Source organism: Saccostrea echinata, unplaced genomic scaffold, assembly GCF_033153115.1.
Source record: "Saccostrea echinata isolate AGI-Se365-2 ecotype Australia unplaced genomic scaffold, CSIRO_AGI_Sech_v1 ptg000056l, whole genome shotgun sequence".
Classification (NCBI taxonomy): domain Eukaryota; kingdom Metazoa; phylum Mollusca; class Bivalvia; order Ostreida; family Ostreidae; genus Saccostrea; species Saccostrea echinata.
The window spans coordinates 18,624,515-18,634,043 of record NW_026889805.1 but is presented as its reverse complement, the minus strand read 5'-3'; the positions used below and the strand labels follow the sequence as shown (position 1 = coordinate 18,634,043).

Genomic DNA, 9,529 nt, shown 5'->3' with positions numbered 1-9,529 from the left:
ATGGAAGAACATACTGTGAAAATGATTCTTCAGAAACACACGCACCAATCTGGGTGACTTCACAATCTTTACCTAAATCATAAGGAAAAGGAATTACACATCAATATGTCACAAACAAAAAACATACACTTTTACATTACAAATTTATTACTCAGGAAAAAATGAAACAGTTGCATAATTATTCTAAAAATAATGCTTCAGGGCATGCATACTTCTGTGTCAATATATGAACACTTACCAAGACCTGTAGTTTCCAAATCAAAATAAACAAATGTGCACTGGTCATGAGCAATAAGAGTAGACTGGGGTTTTCTAAGGAGGGGTGGTATCTCTGTAATGCTTTCCCTGTCTTCTTCTTTGTTGTTTAGATCAATGCATGTTTTGTATGTAGTTCCCTCCCTAATCTCTGATGACTCTTGTGACTTGTGGGAATCTGTTTTCTTCATTGCCCTGTTTTTCTTGTAAGCTGCTGTATCTTCTCTTTCCTTGTCTCGTTTCCTTTTCAAGTCCGTTTTCTCTGCACTGGAACTAGTAACTTGTCCAGAGAAAGAAGCAACTTCTCATTTACCTGAAAAGAAAGAGGATATGATATCTTCATTACATTGAAATACATGTGTTTACTGTATTGTCTAGTAGATATAGTATTGTTATAATTGTGTGCAGTAATGAAATATACAAATTACTATACTATATACCTGTATTACATATTGATGTCCTATATTTTTCTGTGCCACAGCAGCAGCTATACGAAAGTTATTACTCTCGGAGCCAGAGTAGAAAGTGGACTTTGGTGTTTTACTTGCAACTGTATTGTTAGAACTTTTGCCTGAGTACTTCCTAAGTTGATCAATTTTTCAGCCTGTGATATGTAGAATCCAAAGAGAGATGAGAGATCAGATTTCAAGTGCTGGTTAGAAAGGTACCGATGATAAGGAAGTTGCTGTGGCTTGTAGGTTTGAGGAGAAGAGAGAAATCCACACCAGGTATCACATAGGCTGTGGTCTCCATAGACATGTAGTGTTATGGCCTCCAGATTTTTCTTTAGACTGATCAAATCTTCTTGATTTTGACTGATGCAGTATTTGAAGCACTTGCTGATATGATTTATGGTTTTGGTATTTAGTTCTTTGTAGTTTTTGCTCTTCTTTAGGTCATATAATTTGTAAATTGTTTCATTGTGTGGTTTTTGTCACTCTGCTTCTTTAGGGCTGGGTAAACCTCCAGATGTGCTCTTGCAACAGTTGTCGAATCATTGTTCATGATAACAATTCTGACATTCACATCATTTTGGCCAAGTTCTTGCATCTGTATGCACATATCTGGTTCCATGGCTTTTGCACTTTTGGACCAGTTCTTTCGACAGTCATGGATAGGTAGAACCTTCCCAGATTTTTTTTAGAGTTATCACATACTCTAGAATAGCTGTTGCGAGTTGCAAAATTGATGATTTTTCCTGTTTCATTTCCAATCATTGCTGCATGTCCTGCAAAATTTTTATAACATGTACATAAATAATGTATAAATTACAGTAATATCACAACTAAACTACTGTATAATTTCATTAGAAGATAAAATCTACTGTCTTACATTTTATGTATTACAAGTATGCCATACACTAATCAGTATGTTGAAGTTGGACTATCAAACAGTGGAAAATATGTTCAATTTAAAAAAAAAAAAAAAAAACCCTGAGTATTTCACTAAAGTCCACTAAATAGATAAAAATCTACTACATGCCACAAATGCTACAAAGTGTAATATATAGGATATGTGTATAATACCTACTGTAATGTTTAGAAAATAAAATAAACACCTGACAAACTTGAATAGGATCGACCTGATCCTCTTTTCTGCCACCCACCATCAAATGATACAGACAGCTCATTAGGTGTACTGTAAAACAACACAGTGCATATAAATTATATATATATGTTAACCTTGTTTTGCTTTTTATATTATAAGTATTGCAAATATTATAATAAACTGTTTGATAAAAATACCTGTCACAGTACACAGGTTAAAAAAAAATGTACAATATATTTCTGTGACACAAGTAATGATAATTCATAGCTTTCAACATTATTTTTGGTACCTTGATGATTCCTTCTCAACCGCAGCCATATCGTCACAACTCTTTTTGGCCACTTCTTCTAATGCCTTTCCTACTTCCCTCTCTGTTTTTTCAAGGTTTTATGGCACATAGATGGAATATTAAGTACACTTAAGAGCATTGATACTTTCTTCTGGCAAATACCTGCATGAAGCATACCTACAAAATATACACAATTTTGTAGACTGTTACTTTTACAACATAATTACATTTAAATTATTGTAATTTATTATATCTTTAGTGGTTCAACTAGTAGACCATTCAAATATCATATAAAAATATGTCATCAGAATAGAACTGCACTTCATTGTTGTTTGTAGTACATGTACATATAAAATTTAATTATCTATACAATGCCTACCAAGAGCCAGTTTTGTGTTGACATCAATTGCTCTAGATGGATGGTCACTGTCTATGCGAGAGTGTCTCTTTCCAGTTGGAACTGATACCACCATATCACAATTCACACACTTTATTTGTAACATTGATGCCAGTCCATATCTGATCTCGCCACATATATTCGTGAAGTTCAAAGAATGTCTGCAGAATTCACAGCCTTCAATCAGCTTCTCAATGACATACTGAATTTCAATAATCCTTCTTCCTTCGTTCCACTTTATCGTTACATCATCATCAGTATCTTCAAAAGCTATCTCCATTTCCTTTTCTTCGATGTTTGACGGTACTGACATACAATAATCATGCTCAAAAGGTACATATTCTGGCAAATCGATGGAGTAAGACGTCTCAGAGAAAGAACTTCATCATCGTGACATTTAATAGATTAAATGCACAGTTATACAATAATATGTAGGATATACACGAACACTGACGAAGTCGTCTATACGTTTGTATGAACAATATACGAAAGAGAATCGAAAACAAGAAATCATAATAAAATTTTCACTCACTTGGCTGCAGAAGTATTTCTTCTTGGTTTTTTCGTTGTTTCTTTATTTCTAACGCCCGTATTTTCCCCAACTTTCCTTCAGATATAAACTTTCCACCTTTACCGCGAAATTGCTCCTCCATGTTGCAAACAAACTAATAAAATTACCTCCAATTACAAAAAAGCACATAAAGGGACATAACAATTTCTTAACATTCAAAACAATTTCGGAGATTATTCCGGAATTACGTAGTGGAAATCTTCACATTGCGGAGATAGAAATTTTTTTTTTGGAAATAATGGAAGATACGTCGCGTCTGACCTTAACATACTTTAAATACTTCGAAAGAGAAAAAATGAACATTTTCTTCTTAAAAAACCTTCCGCCACAAAATATAGTTCCTCACTTAATGCTTTTGGTATGGAATTTAATCATGGAGTTTTAACTGAATATAGCTTAATTGGCATTGTAGAACCCAAATTTATTGTAAGAACGAAAACATGCAAAATATAGGTTATGACAAAAATAAAATAAGCCGCATAAGTGCCACAAGTCAAAATTACAGGAATTATTAAACAAATAAGAAAATAACACGAAATGATTTACCTACAGTAAACTTTTTGGGAAAAATGAACACTATGAAAAATGTGTACTTGTAAACAATTCAAATTGAAATCTTACAGACTCATCTTTATTTAAGTTACAACTTTGACTGCAAAAATACAATAAAGTAAAACGTTTACAATCAAAATTATTACATAAATCAAATCTTTAAATGGCAATGAAACACACAATCAAATAAAAAAGTTACATACCATAGGATGCATACAATGGACTCTGGATTTACTACATGAAAACGTATTACTACTCTAACAAAGCGCGGTAAATTTATACATGTACTTGTAAAGAAAATGTATTAGTGGATGAAAAAAAGAAGATATATTCAATCAAATTAATTAAAGAACCAGTGAAATCATAGAAAACATTTTTATTCAGGCAACTCAATCCAGATGCGCAAAGAAACTTGTGGTTTATCAAATTTTAAGATTACATTTCTCAAAACGATATGAACAAATTAATAAAAAAAACTAGATATCATTGAGATGGTGGCCATCTCAAAGGGCCCCGCTTTCAGCAACGAACATGAAAATATAAGGTAGCTGAAAAGGGTTTATTTTGAAGAGGAACATTTGTGTACTATTAAGGGATGTGTTGCTTCAGTCTGAAAGGCTTCTATGTCTTCCCTGTTATAATAAAAAATGGCACAAAAATCACGAGTACTCCTTATCCTATATAAAAAAAAACGGCACAAAAATCACGAATGTTGCATATCCTCGATGAAAATTGTTGCATATCCTCTATCAAAATATGGAAGGAAGATCACAATGGTTTCGTACCCTTAGTCAATTGGTGAAGTTTGAGGCTGACTAGACTGAAGGGAAAGAAATTATGCACCGAACAATTACTTTAAACAGAGAGGCTATTTTTAACCTTGACCTAGAAACTTCGTTCAAGGTCACTGCACATCCATTGACCAGTGGCACTCTGTGAGTGAAGTAGGAGCCACATTGGACCAAGAGGAGAGAAGATATGCTCCGGATAAGGATTTTTCATATAATTCTGCTATGACCTTAACCTTAGACCTAGAAACATGGCTCAAGGTGACTGCAAACCCTTTACCTAAAGACACTCTGTGGGTGAAGTATGAGTCAGATTGGGCCAAGGAGAGAGAAGATGTGCTCCGGACAAGAGATCTCGGACGGACAGATGGACGGAAGGGCAGACTGATCACTATAGGGCGCCCGCAGAGCGGGGCACTAAAAAAACGAAAAATTCACATAGAAATGAATTTATTATATTTTATCACATTTGGGTACCAACAATTTTGACATTCGGACCTTGCATTAAGGTATTCAATGTATAACGACCATATTTTGTACCCAATAAATGAATGGTCCGAAATGATTAATCATGGTAGCATTTTGAAGGTGTTATGAAATAAACATGCTCCACCAAAGGAATTTACAAAATTTTAATTATTGTCCAATTTATTGCACCTTAAATTTTACATTGACATCTATGGGCTGCGCATATTTTATTAAGATATTGTAAAAAGTAATGTGAATTTCATACAAATCTCTTGGTGAAAATATGCATAACCTCTCTTTTTATTAAAATATGAAATAAAATGAATCATTTACCACAGATATTTTGACAAAATTAATATTTTCTTCTTTTCTTCAAGGGCAGATAACTCTTCAAAAACTTTTCAGGTGCAAAATGATCAGCTTCTCATTTGTTATCAGTCATGTGAATTTGGTTCATTTCACTTTCATCGTTATCTAGCTGTGTATTTTTAACTAGTTTAAAACGATTCAAAATTCTTCAAAATCCCTTTGTTATACTTGAATACCTTAAGACGATACAAATCGGCTCCACCAGAATAAAGTATACATGTAATGAGCTTTTTATCATTTGTCACTACAGGCCTCCATACCCGTAACCATGCAGATAAAGATCATCTTTGTTTCTGTAAATACGACAAACCTCTTTCAATGCAGATTGAACGTTATTACAAGCATTAATTTGTGCACACGTGAGAGAAATTGCGATTCAGTCTTTCTTAAATATTACTAAAGTGTCAAATCTAAAATGTAACTTCCGTTTTAAAAAGTGTGTTCTTATCATTAAACGCATCGGGACTTCATGTAAAGGGTGTCAATTAGTGTCCATTTTTATACCAACCATGACTTTTGATCAAATCGAGGGTAACTACGGCTGAAAATAAAGCGGAATCTCACTAAAATAACGATATAATTCTATTATAGCGGAATTTACGTTTCCCCCAACGTGTGTAGTGATGCCCTTAACAACATTTGCAAAGTCTCCACTGATTATCATCGACCTCATTTCAGTATCTTTGTTGGCTCTAAACACAACCCGAAAGACAGTGTGTTACATTCCAATAATTCTGTAAATTTTTCATCAGCTTAGGGATTCAATTCTGTTGACAGATACAAGTAGAGATAATCAATTGTTCAATGACTTTGTATATTATATAAAACTAGTTTTAAATATTCCACCGAATAACTAAGCTTTATTTTCTTAAATATGTTATCAAAAGGGCTCATCTACTTTTGAGGGGTTACTAATGTCGGTAAGTAAAGGGTTCTTATCATATTGATTGGACAACACTTGGTCCACCCACTGCCAAGCAATATGATCACCTTTTCAAAAAAAAAAGGGGGGGGGGGCGTCATTGCATAAATACATATATGAATGTACCTACCTTTTGTAATGAAATTGCAGGATGAGAATTTTTCAAAGTTTATAATTCAAATATTTCTGAACACACAGAAAAAAATCACATTTAAGCTGAACACGACTCGTAAATAGGAATGCCCCATATTAGATCTACTATCTCCGATATCAGAATTGGAGTATACACTTCGCATTCGTCACACCTAACTTTTTCGTTACGGATCCCTGCGTGGAATGGACGACGCGTATTTGTGCTGGGTATCTTATATTACCTATGTTTATATTTTATTGCAATTGGCGTGTATTTGTGTTTGTATACTGCTCTGAACTGTGTAACTGTTGTAAGTTTCTTTGGTATCCTTCCCTCCTGCCGTGGAAGAAGCACACAGTTACTTTTGTGCTACCGAGTTTTTACAATAGCTATGTAGCACAGGTGACTAAGTGAACGGCTTATATAGGGGCCCTCAGATATAAAGGATGAATAAAAGAATATGGCGGGCAAATTCCTTTTACGAATCGTGTTCATCTTTAAGGTAGACATTTATTCAAGTTTTGTTGACAGGATCGAATAACTATGAAGAACAAATCTTAGATAAAAAATTAACTAAATCGATAAAATAAGCGTATTATGAATCAATATTTAATATTCGAAATATAATATTAAACAAAGGTTAATATAATATGACGCAGAGAATTTCGGACCAATTTTAATACAATTTCATCATTTTACAACTACCGTCAGGTTAGCTCAGTCGGTAGAACGCTTGCTCCGTGATCAGAAGGTTGTGTGTTCGAATCGCGGCTGTGAATGATCGAAGTCGATAAAAAATAAGTAGCAACTGTTCCTTCGCCAGTGCTCGGCAATATGAAGTGCAAGTTGCGGGTCCTTCGGATGAGACTTTAAAAACCAAGGTCCCGTGTCACGGTAGGCGTTAGCATGATAAAGAACCCTCATTGTTCAATGGCCCTGAGTGCAGAGTAAAAGTAAAAAAAATTCTCGAATGGGCGATAAACAACGTAAACAACATACAATCAATCAATCAATCAATCATTTTATCACTTTTTAAAAAAAAAAATTATTCTGAAAGTTAAGATTCTATGCGAGTTTTAACATCAATTTGCAAATATTATATGTGCAAACGCAAGTATTTCAAATAATTAAATGATACGCATGAAAAATATCAAACATCTCAAGAACTTGATCATTGACATCATAAAATTTTAATACAAGCAGAGTAAAGGACAATATAAGGAAACAGAGGCTATAAATAGTATAGAGTTCCTATCATTTAGGTTTTAGTTATATTAGATTAAAAATGGATTGGAAATTTAGAAAATCTACAGGAAATTCGGACTGGAATAACAAGAAGTCAGTGAGCGAATGCTCACTAGTAATACCCCCGCTCTGAAGTGAATATACACTCTCATATTGACATCGAATTCATACAAAATGATTGATTGTATGTTGTTTTACGTCCCATTCGAGAATTTTTCACTCATATAGAGACGTCACCATATACCATTGAAGGGCTTCAAATTTTGACCTTTACTCGGCACTCAGGGCCATTGAGCAGTGAGGGATCTTTATCGTGCCAACGCCTGCTGTGACACGGGGCCTCGGTTTTTAAGGTCTCATCCCGTAACTAACCCGCAACTTTCACTTCAAAGTGCCGAGCGCATGGCGAAGGAACAGTTGCTACCCATTTTTTATCGACTTAGGTAAGTCGCGGCCGAGATTCGAACTCACGACCTCCCGATCACGAAGCGACCGCTCTGCCTACCGTGAACGGTTTTCATACAAAATGAATCCCACCATATGGCATGCCTAAACAAAGATTGTGCTAAAATTTCAAGCATCTGTGATGAGTAGTTGCTGAGAAAACTGACGAAATTTTGGTACGGACAGACGCACGGATAAACAGGAAGTTGACATCGGATTCGAACAAAAATGAATCCCACCATATGGCATGTCTAAACAAAGATTGTGCTAAAATTTCAAGCATTTGTTATGAGTAGTTGCTGAGAAAACTGCGACAAAAATTTGTTACGGAACAGAAACAGGGGTAAAACGGTATACCCCCTCTCCTTCGAAGCGAAAGTATAATTAATTAGTTTTTGGTTCAAATTTTATCTTAATTTAGCAGAATTATTCCATTTTCATTGAATTTCATTATCCAGAGAGTATTGTTACTTTTTACACTTTGTTGATAAAGAAAACATTGGTCATAGTGTAAAAAGAAGAGGTATTTTCCGATAAATACTAGTACTTGGGGGTCATTTTAAGTAGGTCATTGACCTAGTTATTTGAAAGTTAATAATAACACTTCAATCAAATGTCTACACTGTACGTAAGTTGGTATTTCATTCCTATCTGTGGATTTTTTTGTTTTGGTCATTGGATTGACTGATATTGTTTAACGTGGAATCGGCAATATTTCAGCCATATTTCGGCGGTGAAAAGTTATTTTCAGGTTTGAAACATTTTTTGGGGTTTCTCTGGCGGCCCCCAGTGAGCCTACTCTTTTTTCGAAAACCAGAGAAACGATCTATTACTTGCCAAGGGTTGTTACCGTACCCTTGACGAGGGGAACCATTTAACGTCCCATCCAAGTTTTGGTCATTAGAGTAATTGTCATCCTTAAATCACAAAAACATGCAAGTGAATCGCAGTCAAATCAAGATGGCAATGATCAAATTAATGTCAATGTAGAGATATATTATAAAGTAACAAACTGAGAATCCCCTTCGCGTTATATTTTGATAAACAGTGAAAATATTCAGCTACAATGTTCAAAATATGTTGAGGAGCAACATGATAATTCATAGTAGCGAGATATACTAAATGATTAATTTCTTAAATTATTTATCATTTATAACTGAACTTAACCACAAGTGAAGCCTCCAGACAAACAATGTGTATAATATTTATGGAATGTCCTTCAATTATACTGACTCTATGCCTAGTTTGCAAAACGATGCATGAACTACTAACAAAAACAAGTATTAGATTTTTTTTTACACGGAACTGAAATTTAAATAAGATTAAGATGATTGTACATAATTAAGTACATGTAATTTAGTAAATATGTGTAGACAGGTATTGGAGCCGACAATTTAATTCCCGAGGAGAGGGGCAAATTTTGTCAAGACAAATTATTTATTTGCAAACTATCGCAGGACAGAATAATTTTTCCAAGACAACCAGGGACAGAATAATTGTTTTTTTACCTGGTAAAAGTTGACAAGCAATAAAAAAGGTAAATCTGTA

The 9,529-nt window shown here is 34.3% G+C and overlaps 1 long non-coding RNA gene across 1 annotated transcript; it reads right to left on the bottom strand.

Annotated features, from left to right (window-relative positions):
- Window positions 1-1,309: 1,309 nt before the first annotated feature.
- LOC133173440 (uncharacterized) lies at window positions 1,310-2,767 on the bottom strand. The gene is made up of 4 exons (XR_009719047.1): window positions 2,472-2,767; window positions 2,093-2,269; window positions 1,814-1,893; window positions 1,310-1,483 (listed from the first exon to the last, which is right to left on the bottom strand). It is a non-coding gene; the product is annotated as an uncharacterized LOC133173440 (long non-coding RNA).
- Window positions 2,768-9,529: the final 6,762 nt, after the last annotated feature.